Source organism: Dromiciops gliroides, chromosome 6 (genome assembly GCF_019393635.1).
Source record: "Dromiciops gliroides isolate mDroGli1 chromosome 6, mDroGli1.pri, whole genome shotgun sequence".
Lineage (NCBI taxonomy): Eukaryota > Metazoa > Chordata > Mammalia > Microbiotheria > Microbiotheriidae > Dromiciops > Dromiciops gliroides.
The window spans coordinates 247639727-247659594 of record NC_057866.1 but is presented as its reverse complement, the minus strand read 5'-3'; the positions used below and the strand labels follow the sequence as shown (position 1 = coordinate 247659594).

At 41.9% G+C, this 19868-nt stretch overlaps 1 pseudogene; it reads left to right on the top strand.

Moving 5' to 3' along the window:
* Positions 1–317: 317 nt before the first annotated feature.
* On the top strand, positions 318–586 carry LOC122732506 (annotated as a pseudogene).
* Positions 587–19868: the final 19282 nt, after the last annotated feature.

Here is a 19868-nt window from a genome sequence, read left to right as displayed (position 1 = left end):
ATTGTTGAATCCAGAGTCCGCCCATCCCTCCTCCATGAGGGGCCACATTGCCTGAAGCCTTTGGCTACCTACAGCTGTTTTCACTATTGTTGGTCACTTACCGCAGTTCTGGTGGTTGCTGCTATTACCACCATACAGCTCTAATCAACAACGGGCCTCTGATGGGATCTTCGGATTTCCCAGAACAAGTTTACTTAGGTACTTCCATCTTGAAATACCCATTTGTCTAGGATCAGGAAAGAAGAAACACTAAGAGACAGAGGCAATCATGCGTTTATGAGCTCCACTTATCAAGAAGGAGACAGGGAGTTGTATCTCTCCCGTGGCTCAGTCTCTGGGGCCCCGCGCTGCTCCCTCGTCCCGCCGCCGCCGCCACCATGCCCCGAAAAATCGAGGAAATAAAAGACTTCTTGCTCACAGCCAGGCGAAAGGATGCCAAATCTGTCAAGATCAAGAAAAACAAGGACAATGTGAAGTTTAAGGTTCGCTGCAGCAGATACCTGTACACCTTGGTCATCGCAAAGAGAAGGCATAGAAACTTAAACGGTCCTTGCTTCCTGCTTTGGCTGTGAAGGAGCTGAAGTGAAGCAATCACTCAATGTTACACCTGTATTAAAATGTGGTTTAAAAAAAAAAAAGGAGACAGGGTTGTCATCTCTCCCCCATTTTTAGGACTAATTCACAGTAGTCCTCTACACTCAAACCCACCAAGGGAAGGAGGGGGCTGTTCCTTGGTAAACCCATTTTGTTCCAATTCAGCAACCCTGACTTATTAGCTCTTCCTGTTTCACGGCCAATTAGATTTTTCAGCATCATATGAGTCATCTTAGACAGAAACGTCGAACAACATATCTGTATATTCTTCAAGAAATGGCCTTGGGCAGCTAGGTGGCGCAGTGGATAGAGCACCGGCCCTGAAGTCAGGAGTACCTGAGTTCAAATCCGGCCTCAGACACTTAAAACTTACTAGCTGTGTGACCCTGGGCAAGTCACTTAACCCCAATTGCCTCACTAAAAACAAACAAAAAAAGAAATGGCCTTTATCGGACATTACACCCCTCCCTATACCTCATTACACTCACATAAAGAATCTCTATTGTCAGGTTTGTGTGTGTTAATTATAGGGTTTACATTAATTAGCAAAGTGAACATTAATGAGTTTCTATCATCTGAGTAGGATGTATAACAAATAAAAGAAATGCTTTAATATTTTGCTATTTATGTTCTTGATGGATCTTAACTTGCTTTTTTGTGTGAATCTATTTTCTTTTAGTAAGATTTTTATTTTGGCATAGACAGTGAGGAAAATCCCTCTACTAGTGCAGATTAACAAAGTCTTATAAAGCTGACTGGAGGGCACCAAAAAGCTAATTGGCTTGTCGGGATCAGGCAGATAGCCATATCAGAGGGAAGACTTAAATCCAGGGCTTTCTGACTGACCCTCTTTCTACTATGTTATGCTTGTTGTTCAGTTGTGTCCAACTCTTCATGAACTCTGGGACTATATGACATGCAAATTCTGTCCATGGGATTTTCTTGGCAAAGATATTAAAGTGATTTGCCATTTTGTTTTCCAGTATATATATATATATATATATATATATATATATGGCAAGCAGAGATTAAGTGACTTGCCCAGGGTCACACAGCTAGTGTCTGAGGTGAGATTTTAACTCAGATCCTCCCAACTTCAGGGCCAGTGCTCCATCCACTACCCCACCTAGCTGCCCCACTGTTTACATTATATCTTGAGTGGTTATGTTATTTCAGAAATTGAGATGTTTTGTAGAAGAAAAAATATTTCAGGCTCTTTTTTGTGAATTTTTTTGGGGAAAAGGACACCACATTATTTAAAACAAAACAAAACAAAACAACCCATCCTGCAAGTTTCCATTTCACTAAGGTCTCTCCTGTGTAAAGCAACTGCCACCCAGAGTTCGGCCATTAGGGTATGTACGCACAACAGCTATTTCCTGCTTTTGAAGAGCCTTATGGAGATAGGGATGCCACAAGGTGGCGCCATGGATATGCGCAAGGAAGGGTCATCTCCCTGGTGACTGACCTAACCTTTAGACAGGAAAAGGACCCTCGCAATCTAATGCCAACTACTTATTTTACAGATGAAGAAACTAAGCCCTGGCAAGCTTAAACAAAGCCATTGAGCCAGGTCATCTGGTTCCAAATCCAGTCATCTTTCCAGGCTTATCATATTCTCTGCTCTCCTGAGGATTTCTTACATGTCAGCAAATGAATTGTTCTCTTTTTTTCCATGATAACACTGTGCCATTTTTCTAAATGAATTGCCCATCTTCTGGGAATTGTTTTGTTGTCAACTGCTGTGACCCAAATAACTGGAATATGCTTTGATTTAGTTCCTGAACTTTGGACCCTGAGCTTGCAAATTAATGAATTAATTTTTGAAATATGCATCCATGTGTTTATATACACATATACATATATGTAAGTCTATGTGTATGTATGTGTAGATTTATGTTTGCTTGTGTATATTTGTAAGTTCATGTTCCAAAGGTCAGGAACTAAATCAGAGGATGCTTTGGTTCCTTGGGTCATATGTATACACATGTGTAGGTACATGGACATATCTATACAATACATGTGCATATATATAGACACACATACATATACACATCAATCTATCTATAGGAAACAGATGGTTCTTTGGTCTCTTTCTCCTTTTATTAGTCATTACCCCAAATCAATTTTTAGTGAGGAGAGAGGCAAGACAGGACAGACATAGACATATATATAGAGAGAGAGAGAAAGGGAGACAGAGATCAGAGACAGAGACAGAGACAGAGAGAGACAGAGACAGAGAGGGAGACAGAGATCAGAGACAGAGAGATAGAGACAGAAAGAGAGATTAAAAATGTTTGCAAAAATACAACAATCTCCATGTCCTATGTAATGTTTAGGGATCTCAAGGAAGTCCCCCAGCGGGCTGCGTGAAGCCCCTGAGGAGCATTTCAGACACGGAATCAGTTTGCACAGGATGGGAAGGCCGGGGTGGATTGTGATTAGCACCACTGGAGGGAGCACTACCCTCACAGATGAGATCAGGCATCTGTCCAATGGCAGGAAGCCCAGTACCACTAGGGAAAAATAATACTCAACAGCTATTTTTTTAAAAAAGAGAAAAGAAAAACAAAACAGATAATTTTTTGGGGAAAAAAAGACCGTTTGTACTTTGAGAATGAGGACATGTTTTCTACACTAAGGACTGATTTCTTCCTGTAGTAGAATTCATACCTGATAACCCAGGTATTTGGTTCAGATGAAAATCCTTTCATTTACAGTGAAGTAAATGTAGGCAGCTAGGTGGTACAGTTGATAGAATGCTGGGTGTGGAGCAAGGAAGATGTGAGTTCAAATCCAGCCTCAGACACTTCCTAACTGGGCAAGTTAATCTCTTTTTGCCCTGTTTGCCTCAGTTTCTTCAATTGTAAAATGAAGATAATAGTACCTACCTTGCAGATTGTTCTGAGGATTGAATGAGATGATTGATATTTGTAAAGTGCTCATATAATGCCTACTAAGGCACATAGTAGGTGCTATATAAACGCTTATTTCCTTCCCTGGAACAACAACTAGCAAGGAAAGTGTGTTATTCCCATATACCTTTTCAGGAGCTTTGGGAGTATATTTTAAGCTCTATCCTGCAGTTTCATGATCACAAGTTAATCCACAATTTATTGCATTTCCTCTAGCAGGCAGGGCCTTGAAAAATTGGCTTTAATTCAACACTGTTCCTTCAAGGAGAAAAAGGTTGAGGGAGTGAGAGGACTGTTTGAACTGTCCTACCAAGGAGTGTTCAGGGGGGCTTACCTATGTATGCTACTTCATAAGGACTACAACAACTGAAATACTGTCGATACTGGATGCTGGCCGATGTTAGTCTCATGTTATCAAAGTGACAGCAAGTATCCTTCCTTTTTGTTCATAAGAATCAGCAAATTACAAAAGTGGAAAGTGATATGGACCAGCCAACAGACACAACTGTGTCATTACAGTTGTTTTTAGATTATTTACTTTGTAGGGGTGTTTGTCAGGAAGTCTGTTATCTTAACACAAAATACAGCAATGCATTTTAAAACATTAATATAGCATAATGTTTTTGGTCTCTGTTTTTTGTTTTTGTTCAGTTGTGTCCTACTCTTCATGACCCGATTGAGGGTTTTCTTGGCAGAGACACTAGAATGCTTTGACATTTCCTTCTTTAGTTCATTTTACAGATGAGGAAACTGAGGCAAACAGGGTTAAGTGACTTGCCCAGGGTTACACAGCTAGTGAGTGTCTGAGGCTAGATTTGAAAATTTAGGTTTTCTTGACTCCAGGGCCCATGCTCTATCCACTGTACCACCTAACTGACCCCAATTAATCAGTGGATTAAGACCTGGATCACTGGAAGAACAACTCTATAACTTGTATTTCTTTCTTTTTTTTCTTTTGGGTAATATATTTTCCTCATAGACCACTGTTTGAACAAATTTGCTCTCCACTCTGTTTCACAGACCTTCCTTTTAAAAAGGCCTTGGGCAGATGGGCCTCCCCAATAAGAGTTTCCTAGGGCATTGAGTGATCAAGTGACTTGCCCATGGTCACATAGGTAGTATGCAGGAATTCAACCTAGGCCCTCCTGATTCCATCCGCTCTGCCATATCGACTCTCAAAAACATAGCCTATATTTTCAATATGGAAATTACATAGCAATATATTGGAAAGGGGAGGAGCTCATTGGATTGGAAATTCTGCAAGGGCCTTCTGCTAAATGTGTCCTGAATTACCCAGTGCTAAGTAGAGGACCCCATAGCTAGTGGCATCTGACACTCATTGCCAAAGTTATTAGGTTCTTTTCATCTAAAGGCTGATGCTAATCCTGCCTTGGGTAGAGTGAGGCTAGGAAAAGACTAGCTGCTAGGATACTACCTTGGTGTAACTTACCATCACTATGAGTTGATACCTACAAGATTTTTAAGGATTTCTGGGAAAAGAGATTCAGAGATCACAGGATCATTGATGTAGAACCATCTAAGGATATCTTGTTCAATCTTCCATTTTAAACATAGAGATTTAAGATTTAAATACAAATCTTTTTTTTTTTTTGACGAGGGGCAATGAGGGTTAAATGACTTGCCCAGGGGTTGGATTTGAACTCAGGTCCTCCTGAATCCAGGGCCAGTGCTTTATCCACCTAGCTCCCCCAAATCCAATTCACTGCAAGTCATGACATCACCTCCCAATGTCTTGGTCATCTTTGAGAACAAAGAACAGAAGCAACAAAGGCAAAGAAATGAAGCCCACAGAGTCACATGAGGGAAGTCTGTAGCAGACCTGGCTTTCCAATGCTGGTGTTATAACACTAAATGCAGGATGCTTTCAGCTACCCAGCACCGTTCTGTTATCTGGCTCATGTTTCTTTAACTTTGTAGTCAGAAAAATTACCAGTAAGTCAAATACATCCATTTTGCTATAATTTAAACCCTTTCCCTTTTGTTCTAGTTTGGACTGAGCTCCCCCCAAAATGTGGGTATGGCCTTTTATATTGCTATTCACACAAACCTGAAGAGTTGTCAACTCTCAGCTGTTTTTTGACAAGGAATCAAAAGATACAGGAGATAATGAGGCTTTGGGTCTTATTTTTTTTTTCCATCTGTAAAGTGAAGGTAGTAATCTCAGCCCTTACCCTACCTCATGGGGTGACTGTGAGAATCAAATGAAATAATGAATGAGAAAATTATTTGAAAAAGCATAAATTTCTAAAACAAATGCACTACTATTTTTTGGGGGGGGGGTGGGAGGCAGGGGAATCTGGTATGGGATGTCATAGGTGCCAGGAATTCTCAGTGAGGAAACTATCTACTGATACACATTTGCATCTGTTCTACAGCTTATGGTCTTCTGAGTTATTTGTGACATTACTAGTGACACTGAGAAGCTAAATGAATTAACCTGGGCCACAAAGCCTATGTGTGTGAAAGACAGTTCTGGACCCCAGGTCTTGACTCTGAAAACTCTAAAGATGGTAGTTCATCCACTATTCCCATCTACCTCTCTTAAAACATCTCATAGGGGCAGCTAGGTAGTGCAGTAGATAGAGTACCGGCCCTGGATTCAAGAGGACCTGAGTTCAAATCTGACCTCAGACACTTAACACTTACTAGCTGTGTGACCCTGGGCAAGTCACTTAACCCCAATTGCCTCACCCCTCCAAAAAAAACCCAAACCCATCCCATAAATGCATCACCACCACCACCACCGCCATCATCAACATCATCTAGGAACAGTAAAGAGCCTTTGTTCTAGAATACTTTGAGGACAGTTGGAGCATTGTTGTTGTTGGTCATTCATTTTCAGTCATGTTGACTTTTCATGAACCCATTTTGGGTTTTCTTGGCAAAGATACTGGAGTGGTTTGTCATTTCCTTCTCCAGATCATTTTATAGAAGAGGGAACTGAGACAAACAGGGTGAAGAGACTAGCCCAGGGTGACACAGTTGTAGCATAGGAAGACTGAAAAAAGTAAGAAGGGCCAAGTTGTAAAGGGCTTTGAAAGCCAAGCAGAAGATTTTATATTTAATCCTGGAGGTGAAAGATAATCACTGGAGTTTAATGTGCAGGGGGTAGAATGGGAAGAGACATGGATGACATCTATGTGCTTTAGTAAGATTACTTTGACAGTTGAATGGAGGAGTGAATGAAGAATCTAACCAGATTATTAAAATAGTTCACATACGAGGTGATGAAGGTCTTCACCATATTCCTATTTGAACAACCATGTAATTAATGTAGGAAGGAAAGTTTTTGTTTTTTCCCCCTAATTAAAAATGTTTTCAATTTTCCATGTGGAAATGTTGACAAAGTGTTCAAAGATGGCAACATGGTGGGGAGAGCAGTTTACAAGCTTAAACCTAAAGAGCGTCTATATTTCTAGTCCCCTCATCCACACCCCCAAGACCTGTGCAGTGGATATCTCTTCCTGTAATCCCTGGTTTCCAGTACTGTGCCACTCCATTCAGAAAAGATGATGTTATAAAACTGTGCTTAAAAATTAATGGCTAAGAGGAGTAGCTAGGTGGTGCAGTGGATAAAGCACTAGCCCTGGAGTCAGGAGGACCTGAGTTCAAATCTGGCCTCAGACACTTGACACTTACTAGCTGTGTGACCCTGGGCAAAAAAAAAAAAAATTAATGGCTAAGTTTTAGATTAAGATGGTCTTTGCTCTTTTGCTCGCTCAATAAAATATTGGGACTTTATTTTAATTAATAATGACTAATCCTGTGATAAACAACCATTTATTTACCATTCTTTAATTTGCATAATAACAATAACTAGCATTTATATATCATTTTAAGATTTACAAAGAAATATATTATACATATTATTATATTATATATACACATTGTATATATGTTGTATGTACATGTAATATATGTAAAATCTCATTTGAAATTCACAACTCTGTGAAGTAGACTATATTATTTCCCCCATTTTACAGATAAAGAAACTGAGGCTGAGAGAGTTTAAACAACTTTTTCTGAGTTGAATAGCTATTGCATATTTGAAACAAGGTTTGAAGTCATGTCTTTCTTGACCCCAATCCACTACATGCCAGGGTCTTAGTATTTTACATATTTGAAAATGTGTTTTATACATAGTAGGTGCTCAATTAATATTTGTTCATAGATTTAGAACTTGATTTTTCTGAGGCAGAGCCAAGATGGAGGAGGAAAGGCAGTAACTCTGGGAACTCATGACACGATAGCTCCAAGAAACTTTCAAATAATGCCATAGGACAAGTTCTGAAGCAGCAAACCCCACAAAAGAACAGGCTGAGACCATTTTCCAGCCAAAGACGGCTTAGAAGGTCAGCAGGAGGAAGCCGTTGTGCCAGGTGGGAGTGGAATCCAACCCTGTGGTCACGCTGACACAGATCCAATCCCAGGCAGGCCTTGCCAGAGAAAGAGATCCCTGGAGTCTCTGAATCAGCTGCAGCACCAGTGTCGTCTGGGACTAAGCTCACAGTCTGGTGAGAGGGCTGAGCTGTTGGCCGGGGGGTAGATAACAGGGGTCTCTGCTGGCACTGAGGCAGAACTTGGGGTGTTTCACCCCTGCTGGGAACCAGGAAGTAGTCTTGAACAGTGGTGGCTCAGGTGGGGGAGGGTAGCAGGCTTGTTGGAACTAACAACCACAGCATATAGATTTAGAACTTAAAGAGACCTTAGAGCTCATCTAGTTTGACCCTTTCGTTTTAGAGATGAGAAAACTGAACCCTAGATAGTTAAGTGGCTCCTGCAATAAGTAACAGGGTTAGGATGTGAACTCGGGTCCTGTGACTCTGAGTTAAATTCTCTTTCCACTCCAGTGAAAAATTGTTACATATTTGTAGGTAAATGTAAAGTTGGCTATTAGTCTCCTTATTAAATGTGTTTTGTGGGGGTGGGGGCCGTTAGAAGAAAGCCACTATCTTAGGACAGGTTTCAATATTGTTAGATTTAATATATTTTTAAGTCCAACTGGATGATCAGTCACTTTTTAGGTTGTTTTTGTTACTATGATAGGATCTATTACCCTTGAGATACTTTTAGAGGACTCTTTATGCTTCTGCCATCACCTGCAGCCAAATGTTAAACATTTTGTGATTTTAATGGGTTTTTTTTCCCCAAGGAAGTCATAGTAGTTTCCCTTTATCTTATCAGATGCAGATATTTACTCTGGCATCAATATTTCCTCTAAATATTGGGTGTGTCCATACTTTAGATATTCCTATATCTTAAATTTGTAGGCTGCATTGGTTTTTATGAGTGTAATCCAAACATTTATTGAACACCTCTTGTGTAAAGAGCTCTGTATTATACACTGAGGAGAGATACAAAGTTTAAGACACTCCTTATGGAGCTTACAGCCTAGTATGGCTATGACAACAAAAATAAATCCTGTATAAAATATTAGGGAGTTACTGACCTCCACACAAGTCTTCTCTATAAGTTATCTTTTTAAATACCTGACATTCCCACCATCTCTTATTATATAAGTAACATCATCATTAATTCTCTCATTAAAGGGCTGTTCTTTTGATGATTCACTCTTATGAGTTTTAATCATTATTAAACAGTTCTTTGCAGAAGATTACTTGATTTAAGAATTTCTGGGAAATGCCAATCCATTAAGATAATGCATTGGAAGAGAGTAACCCATGATGGGAATGAATTCACAGATTTGCTGAATGTCAATATAACTAAGAATTATACATTAGGAATAGACTCAAAATTGTCCTTATATTTTTTTTAAAAAATGATCACTCAGGGCAGCTAGGTGGCACAGTGGATAGAACAGCCCTAGAGTTAGGAGGACCTGAGTTCAAATCTGGCTTCAGACACTTACCAGCTGTGTGATCTTGGTCTAGTCACTTAACCTTGTTTGCCTCAGTTTCCTCATCTGTCAAATGAGCTGAGGGGCAGCTAGGTGGCACAGTGGATAGAGCACCGGCCCTAGAGTCAGGAGTACCTGAGTTCAAATCCGGTCCCAGACACTTAACACTTATTAGCTGTGTGACCCTGGGCAAGTCACTTAACCCCAATTGCTTCACCCAAATAAATAAATAGATAGATAGATAGAAAAGTAAGTAAGTAAGTAAGTAAATAAATAAATAAATAAATAAAAGAGCTGAAGAAGGAAATGGCAAACCACTCCAGTATTTTTGCCAAGAAGATTTCAAATGGGGTTATGGAGAATTGGACACAACTATACAATGATGACAAGATTTCTTACCTTCAGTTTGCTTGGGCACATTGTTAATAAATAACTGATTTTCCCCACTATGGTACCAATAAGCAGGTCTCCAGAGAAATTTTCAGTTAGGTTTTTTGAATAATGACCCCTAGATAACTGGCTCTCATTTTTCTGGTGAACTATATAGTCATATATCTCCAACTGTCTCTTGGACATCTTGAATGAGATGTCCTAGAGAGATCTCATACTCAGTATGCCCTAACAGAGACCTCATTAGCTTTTCCCCCAAATGCTATCCCTTTCTATATTGTTCTATTTTTTTTAAATGAATGAATGTATCAAGCCTTTGTTAAGCTCCTACTATGTGCAGAATGATGTAGGGATGGATTTAATTGATCAAATTGATCATGAGGCATCCCAAAAAATGACAAGACTCAGTGACTCAGTTTCCCAAGTTTTATTAGAAGACTGGTGGCCACAGGGAGAAGCACCCAAAGGAGATAGGCGTCTCAAATAGGGAGAGGAAAATGGTTATATTTATAGTGGGAAAAGTGGGCTCTCTCCTCATTATCTTAATCGCCTCCTTAGGGAGGTTCTTATCCTATTTTGGACTTCCTGAGGTCCTAAGACATCTTCTAAGGCATGTACCTTTTTCACTGGGGGTGTGTTTTGGGAGTTTAAACATCATAAGGTGAACTTAAGGACACATTTGGTCTTTCTGTGCATGTTCAAAGACATGCTTAAACTTGTCAGACCCTGAGGGTCTCTTGGTTTATGATATCTCTTTAAGATCTGGTTTCTAGAAATCCTGTCATCTAGGAATATTAATGGCTATTAATGGTTAATGGTCCTTGGTTACCTTCCCTGTAGACAGTGTTGGTTGATAGGGACTCTAACCCTCTTGGTTACAGTACTGTTGATGAGATCACAAACCTTAGTTTCTCTATTAACCCTTCTAGCTACTATTTTTTTTTCCAGGGCTATGGGGGATTAAGTGACTTGCCCAGGGTCACACAGCTAGTAAGTGTCAAGTGTCTGAGGTCAGATTTGAACTCAGGTCCTCCTGAATCCAGGGCTGGTGCTTTATCCACTGCACCACCTAGCTGCCCCTCCCTTCTGGCTACTATTGATAACTCAAGCCTTAGTTTATCTGTTAACCTTTTTTAGCCTCCTCCATCACAAAGCACAATGCTCAGTGCTGGGGATTCAGATAGAACAGGAAAACAATTCCTACTCCTAAGGAACTCACAATCCAATGGGAGAAGGCATGACACAAATGGAAGGCTCCAACCCTCTTACTTTTATTGCCTTCTCTCTTTTAAATATGTCCTATTGATGCCCTATTACTGTTGAAGACAGCTCTATTCTCCTAGTCACCCAAGCATGCTATCCCTCACCTCATCTAACCTCTCCATTGTCAACTCTTGTTATTTCTACATTCACAACAATTCTTGTATATACTATCTTCTCTCCACTTTACAGCTATAGCCCTTGTTTAGGCCCTTATCACCTCTCTCCTAGACTTTTACACTAGGCTTCCTTTTGTTCTCCTAAAGGCTCTTGACTCTAATCCATCTTCCATTTCACTGATAAGATGACTTTTCTAAAGTACAGATCTGACCTTGTTACTATACTGCTCAATGAGCTTCAGTAGCTCCCATAGCCTTCTTTCTTAACCTCTTTATCTTCCAGCCCTCCCCATTTCCCTCAGCTGCAAATACCTTCTTTCAGATTCAGTAAATTTTATCTACTCTGTATATTTTCTGTACCTAGTTATTTATTCATTGTCTCCCCCTTTAGAACATATCCTTGAAGGCAGGAACTGTTTATGCATTTCTTTGTAACCCAATCACTAGCATATTGCCTAGGATGGTGTCTCATCTGTAAAATAGAGATAGCACCTGCCTTCCAGGGTTGTGAGGATCAATTGTAAAGAAAGCATTTTGCTCTCTTCTTCTTTTTCTTCTTCTTCTTGTACCTTCTCCTCCTCCTCCTCCTTCGTTTTCTCATTTTTCTTCTTCCTCCTCTTCTTCCTTCTTCCTTCCTCTTCTTCTTCTTCTAGCAGCTATGTGGTGCAGCGTATGGGATCTCAAAGAATCTGACAGGACTGAAAAAAGACTGAACAACAAATTATTATTATCTTTTATTGTTGTTGTAATAAGGGCCTAACAAATAAATGCTTATTTACTGAATGACTGGCAAAAGACTTTGAGCTAGAATTCATTAGAACACATTAGAACTGCATTTATATCTGATTCAGAATCTGATCAAAGTGACATTCTCAGTCATATCTTTCCCTTCCCCAAATAGCAAATATGTTCTTTGAGTTACTTCCAACTCTTCATGACCTCATTTGGAGTTTTCTTGGCAAAGACATTGGAGTAGTTTGCTATTCCCTTCTTCAACTCATTTTATACATGAGGAACTGAGGCAAACAGGGTTAAGTGACTTGCCCAGGGTCACACAGCTATTAAATAGCCAAAGCCAGATTTGAACTCAGGAAGATGAGTCTTCCTGACTTCAGGCCTGACACTCTAAACTCTGTGCCACCTAGTTGCCCTACAGCAAATATGAAAACAAGGAATTTAAGGACTATAATATCAATATTTTGGTTATAAAAATGAAAACATTATTAAAAAAAAAAAGATAAAGCTTGTGGCGGGGGGTGGTAGAGGGTCAGGTGAAGGGAGAGGTCAGTGAGGGGGTGTAAGGAAGAGGCCCAGCCAAGAGTGGAGAGCCAGGAGAGGAGACCTTGGTCTTGTCCCCTCTCCTCCTCCCAGACTAATAATCATGTCAGCCACTGAGACTTTGAAGCCCACCTCCGCTCCTTCATCCTCTAGTCCCAGAGGTGCCAACTTCCTCGTAGTAACCCAGAGGCCAAGTACTTGGCCATAGCCCCAGCTGTGGAGACTGTGGGGCAGGAGAGCCTGGCACCTGAAAGGCCTGCCCAGGTCCCAGCTGCCCCGTGTCTGGATGCCTGGGTGCTGGCCACTGGGGACACCCTTCTGGATGCAGGATTGTCCCTGAAAACACCAAGAGGGAAGAAGGCCAACTACTTCCAGACAGATGGCATCCTTTATCGCCAGGGCAAAAATCGAAATCAGAAGTGTCTCTTCACTGATGGGGAGAAGAAAAAGGCCTTTTGGGAGGCCCATGTTGTGGAACGCAGGCATTATGGTTCACGAACTACCTGTGCCAATCTCAGGAGGAAATACTACTGGCCAGAGATAGCCACTGATGTCCAGAAATAGATCAAGAAGCGTAAGAAATGGGGCAGCTAGATGGTGCAGTGGATAGAGCACTGGCCCTGGATTCAGGAGGACCTGAGTTCAAATCCAGCCTCATACACTTAACACTTACTAGCTGTGTGACCCTGGGCAAGTCACTTAACCCCAATTGCCTCACACACACAAAAAAAGAAGTGTAAGAGATGTGAAGACAAATGCATACGGATGGCAGCATAGGTTGCCCTGGAAGCCAGCTCATTGGGAGGCCTTAAGGAAGAGAGCAGGACTGGGCTTCAGTCCTTGGTGCCCCAGAAAAAAGGGCTCTTCAGTTTCGCCAGCCTGCAGCTCTTCAGGCCCTTGGAGCCAACGGCCTGGGGAGCCCGCTTTGCTTTCGTGGCTGTCGACTACTTTACCAAATCGGTCCATGCAGCCCCTACGCAGACCTGGTCTCCCCAGGAGACCGGCACGCGGATCCTCAAGCTGGTGAAGAGGTTCGACTTACCGGAAGGGATCATCAGCACTCAGCAGCGCCGCTTCCTCTGCCAGCTAAATACAATTCTGAAAATACAACGTAAGCTGTGTGACCCTGGGCAAGTCACTTAACCCCAATTGCCTCACTAAAAAAAAAAAGAAAAAGAAAAAGAAAATACAACGTAACCTGTTTGTTAAATACAATCCTCAAACAGACTGACTGCTTCCTAGAAAAGTCCACGTCCTTCGTGAGGAGGCTTCTTTCCTTGGTGCTGACGGCCAGCGCGGCTGACTGGCACCAACATTTACATAAGGGTGTTTTTCTCCCGAACAGACACCCAGGCTGTGAGGAGGCAGTAGAGGAGGTGATCGAAGAGGAGGTGGAGGAGGAGGAGGAGGAGGAGGAGGAGGAGGAGGACTTGAGTAGTCTGAAGGTCAAGCTACAAGAAGCCTCCTCTGCTCCTGGTGAAAACTGGCCCCCATCTGTCTGTGTCCCAGAAGCCCCAAGGGGCTCTGCAGATGACGAGAGGGAGTCCCTGGTAAAAGCCCAAAGCAGGGACACGTGTTTCTATTGTAACAGGCTTCTTGGCGAGGGGCACAGTGATGTGTTTGCTGTGATATAGTGTGACAAATGTCAGGTATGGGCCATTGTGCGTGAGGAGGAAGCATGGATTACGTGTATCAGAAAACCCGCATCCAGTGCAGAACCTGCATCCTGGCACATGTGAGCGTGAGGAGCTCCAGAGCTGGGGAAGCAGGACGGCGGGGCAAGCAGCTTGGAGCACTAAGGGGGCCGCTGAACTAGCCGAGCTGGCCACAGGCACCGCCAGGCACTGCGCAGCTGTCATCTTCCCACCTTCCAAGGAGCTGGGGGCCCGGCCAGGGCAGACACATGTGCACAGTGAGAACCATGAAAAGACCCTGCAGTGACTGGTGGAATCGATTGGACTTCCAATGTCTCTTTGGTATTTTTTAGTCTTCCCATCGCTAAAAAGAGCAGATCCACTGCCCTTCTCTTCTCCACCCATCCCGACATTTACTTATGAGGCCTCCGAAAGTCCTACACTGGCTGGGGAAGTCGCTCACTGCGTCTCTAGCTTCTGCTAATTCCTCCAAGGAGCCAGGAGGGTGAGACAAGTCACCTGCCATGGGACAGTCACTGTGCCCACAGACCGGGGATGCAAAGGCAGAAATGGAGCTGTCCTATCTGAGACCGCATCTCTGGCTCTGAACCCCTACCCCCCCTCAAGACACACAATGTTATTTTTTTAAATAATAAACATTTTTATTTAGGGTTTTTGTTGTTGTTGTTTTGATGAGGCAATTGGGGTTAAGTGACTTGCCCAGGGTCACACAGCTAGAAAGTGAGTAAGTGTCAAGTGTCTGAGGCCGTATTTGAACTCAGGTCCTCCTGAATCCAGGGCTGGTGCTCCATCCACTGCTCCACCTAGCTGACCTTTTATTCAGTTTTGAAAAAAAAAAAAAGGATAAAGCTTAAAATGGAACCATTTAGCCTTTTCTCTTCTTGTCTCCTTCCAGTTCAAAATACTTACATTTCTTAATGGCTAGGGTCCTCTTAGATCTGTAGTATGGCTAAACCCAAGCCTCAATACAATGATTTTTTTTTTGGTGGTCTTGGCCTCTTTGGGAAAAATTGCCTTTGTTTGACCATTGTGAGTAACTGAGCTGTCTGATCATAATACTTTCCTCCCACTCCCAAGCATATAGGAAGTCTGTGTCCTTGCACTACATGACTTTATGAACCTAGTGCTGGCCATATTGTTATGGGAATGTAGTAGAACCCCGAGAAACTTAAAGATCCCAACCCCCCAAAGAATCCTTGAACTCTCCCAGGAGAGGGGCAGCTCTGCCTTCCACCTCAGGAACGGACCCTGGTACACTGATATGCAAGGTATGGGTGGGTACTACATATCTTACAGATGCCCCATTATTCCAAAATCCCCTCCCTCTTGTTACATTTCCCTCCCAGTTCTTTGTAATGCCCTTCCCTCCTTCTTGTCTGGTAAAAATACAAAAGACCAGTCTTCTTTTACTCCAGTGTGACAGACATCAAGGTGATCTGTTCCCTGGCCATATATTCCTCTCCTAATGAATCTTTTTTTTTATTTTGCAAGATTTGTGATGAGCTTCCAATTCTTTGGGTGAGCTAGCCCCCTGATCCAGGTTGCAAGTCCCCCCAAACAATACTTCTTGTAGCAGGTCCCCTGGGTTTTCGGGACATTTATTATGTTGGTGACAGCATCATCAGCACAAAGAGATAACAGAGGAATTTCTTCTAACATTTAAATCGATATATTGGCTTAATCTGTTATGAGAATATTATTAACAGGGGCCCCCTGATGAGAGAGATGGGTTGACCTTTCTGTGACCATACACATTTAGTTTTACCCATCACACTGTGCAACCTTAAGGGCAGTGTGTAGTACCAAAGGGTCTTGGGTTAGTGCAGGAGAGAGACTGGCTGAATTCCCTGAAGTATCTCTAGTCTAAGGACTCACTCATCTGTATAAATGAAAGCACTGGCTGTGGGATAGATGGGGAGAGTAGTAAGAAGGTCAGTTGGAAAAAGTGATAAAAGGAAAGAAGCAAGAGAACATTGTATACAGTAACAGCAATATTGTTTTAAGAGAATGACTTTGAGTGACTAAGTCATTTTGACTATTACAAATACACAAATTAAAAATAAGGGATGTATGAAGAAAGATACTATCTTCATCCAGAGAAAGAACTGATAAATAGAAGTATGTATAAAATAATTGTACATATATATATATATATATATACATACACACACATATATGCTCATGTATGTTACAACCTAGTATGGGTATGACAACAGAAATAAATCCTATATAAAATATTATTATTATAGTATATAAGATATTATAGTATAATATTGTATATTATTATGTGTATATTATATGCGTGTGTAACGATTGGAATAGACGCCACCTGCTGGATACTTACTGTAGAGGAGTTCTGCCCATGAAGGGAAGGTCTTTGAGGGCAAGACCAGGAGTCAGGAAGTGACGCGGGCCTAGTGGGAGGAGGAAGGAAGAGACTGCGCTCAGTCTCGCTCTCTTTTCCTCTGGACTCTGGTGGAGAAGGGAGCTAGAAATGTGCTCTCCCTTTAATAGATAGAAATCTAGGCCTTTTTCTCTCTCTTTACCAAATTCTTATTCTCCTTAATAAATGCTTAAAAGTCTAACTCTTGCTAAAGCCTTATAATTTATTGGCCGACCACTCATTAGATATTTTAGACAGTTTAGCTAGAATTTTAGCCCTTAACACGTGTTATATATCATAATAGTTATATAATAGTATATATGTTACAACCTAGTATGGGTATGGCAACAAAAAATCCTGTATAAAATAGTATTATTATATTATATATTATAATATTTTGTTGTAATAACCTACTAGGCTGTAACATATATACAAACATATATGCACATGCATACACACATGCACACACATATATTATGTCTAATGGTAGCCATCTCTAGAGCAGGGCAAAGATAGGGGAATGAAGAAAAAAAAGGAAAAAGAAAAAAAGAAGTTTACATGATAACTTTATTACATATTTAATAGCAAGTTGTATGCATAATAGATGCATAATTTCATGTGTAATTATCTTTTTTATTTGATTCTGTTATGGAAATACTTGTTTTATTACATAATTTAAAAATGAAAGACATTTTTTAAAATTATTTTTTTGGCAATTGGCTAGTAAGCTAGTAAGTATCAAGTGTCTGAGGCCTGAATTTGAACTCAGATCCTCCTGAATTCAGGGGCCAGTGCTTTATCCACTGTGCCATGTAGCTGTCACAAGACATTTTTTTTTAAAGAAAGAAGACACAGTAAGATAAAAGTATCTAAGCAAACATAAAGGAGACATTGGGACCTAGACATTCACCTCCGTTTTCCTTGGTGTTTTCACCATTGTTAGTATTTGAGTTTTTTAACCCTGAGTTACAATTCCCTTCAATTTAATTCAGGAAATATTTAGTAAGCAACAACTATGTGCCAGATACTGTGCTAGACTCCTGGGGAGTTTACATCCTCCTAGGGGGAAACAAATTGCAAAAAAAAAAAAAAAAATGCTGTGTGAAAACAGGGACTTCTGGGAAGGAGTTTTTGTAGATGTTTCTGGGCAAGAGAAGGGGGAAACTGGGCCAAGAGTTCCTTCCTCTAGCTTGGGGCTGTGTGTATTTTGCAGAGTCCAAGCACCTCACCCTGGATTTTTGCTTCTCTTGTCTCTCCCTTTCAAGGACCTTCAGGTGACTGTTTCAATGCAGTGACTTCCATAGTTAATGATGCAACTGATGTGAGTTCAAAAGTGACTGAGAGAAATGACAAAGAGCTGGTTAGGCCAGGCCTGGGTACCCCTTAGAACAATTTCCTTCTGTTTTGGCTCTTAGTCAGGAGGAAGAGGTAGCTGTTCATAACTGCTCCATTCCTCTGGAGTCTTGGCCTAAAGTATTCTGTTAGAGGAAAATGTTTGCCCACAGGTGTTTCCCGTCCCTCACCCCCCCCCCTCCTTTCTGTTCTCTCTCCCTCACAATTCTTTTTAACAATTGTTATAAAAAAAGAATTTAACAGCTACTAACTCTGTTTCATATTTGATGTAGCTGTACTGGTAACTGTGGGTTTAGGCAGTCAGAGGAAGGTGAAAGGGGAGCAGCTAGGTGGTGCAGTGGATAGAGGTTCTGGCCCTGGATTCAGGAGGACCTGAGTTAAATCCGGCCTCAGTCACTTGACACTTACTTAGCTGTGTGACCCTGGGCAAGTCACTTAACCCCAATTGCCTCACCAAAAAAAAAATGTTTTAAACTGTTTGATCTAAGAAATTATACGGCTTTCTAATCTGTAAACTTTGTCTTCCCCACTAAGTAAATCTCTGTAAAATTGTAGCTAGCTAGCTGGCTAGCTGTCTGTGGGCTATGGCTTTTAGCTGCCTAAGCCAGTCTTTGAGGGGGGTTTTAAAAAAATCCCCCAGGTTCGTAAAGCCCCATGGTGGGCCAATCTGTAGGGGTCAGCCCCCTTCGCCACTGCTCCTCTCAGACTGAATGAAAATGAATTAAAAAAGCCCTCTTTCAATTTAACAACAAAATCAAGGTTTATTGACAAGAATAAACTTAGAGATTAGAACAAAGAAATAGAATATACTACCTAACTGCGTTTAACTTTCTCGTCTGCCGCCTGAAATCTCCTCCCTTTTCTCTCACCATCCTTTCTCCTGTAGAGTCCCCCTTGCGTCTCCTCTCTCAGTCAGTCCTCTCGCCCTCGTTCTATCTTTCTTCCTTCTCTGCTCTCTGTCTCAGTCCTCCTGTCCTATCCTGTCAGTCTCTACCCCCCCAGGCTACAAAAACCTTCTCTCCCCGGAAATTCGGAGTGACCACGCCCACCACGCCAAGCTGATTGCAGGCACCCCCAGGCCGCACCTAAGGCCGGCTTGGGGCTCGAGGGAACTGTGCTCCCCCCACCCCCGCCTGGCGTGCCCAGGGCCTCCACACAGGCCTCACCAGGGGCCAGCCAGGGTGGGCCTGGGATCTCCAGGGCATATCCCCTCAGGGCAGAGGGAGCTGGGGCTTTCTGCAGCCACCCAGCCACCCCCAAGGCTCCGAGGCCCATGGGGCTTCTTAGCTCCAGCTGCTGAAGTGGAGGGGGAGGGGTGGTTCCAGCCCGACTCACACAGAGAAGTACTGGTAGGGCCGGGGCTCTCCAATCCCAGCCAAAGATGGGGTCCCCCAAATGACAATAAATTCTTACACTTGGGTGGCCTTTCTTATACCTGCCTTCCATGGAATTAACTATGTCTCTCTCAAGAAAGAGTCCATGTGATACTAATTAGGGTAGATGGCAGATGGGGCAGGGGCAAGAATTCATTTGGAGGGAATTACAGATCAAGGTTACCAATGAATAAAATATAAAAGTAAGAAGGGGGGGGACGGTCATCATCATTACTACCAGATCTTCAAAACTCTACTACAAAACGGTGATTATTAAAACTAACAGAGCAACTAGGTGGTGCAGTGGATAAAGCCCGGCCCTGGAGTCAGGAGGACCTGAGTTCAAATCTGGCCTCAGACCTTGACACTTATTAGCTGTGTGACCCTGGCAAGTCACTTAATCCTCATTGCCCCGCCAAAAAAAACAACAAAACAAAACACTAATACTGAATAAAAAAAATAAATACAAAGGTTTGGAAGTTCCCTTCAATGATTCAGGGAGGAAAGAACCAGTCTTCCTTTCTTCCATATCCAGCATTCTATCCACTGCTTCAATTGCTTCATCATATGCTGCTTCATTTGCTATTGGTTTTAACCATAAACAGGGATAGATAAAACTTAATCTCCCTCTAGATAGATACCTGGACCAGATGTTCTCAGCATTCTTTCT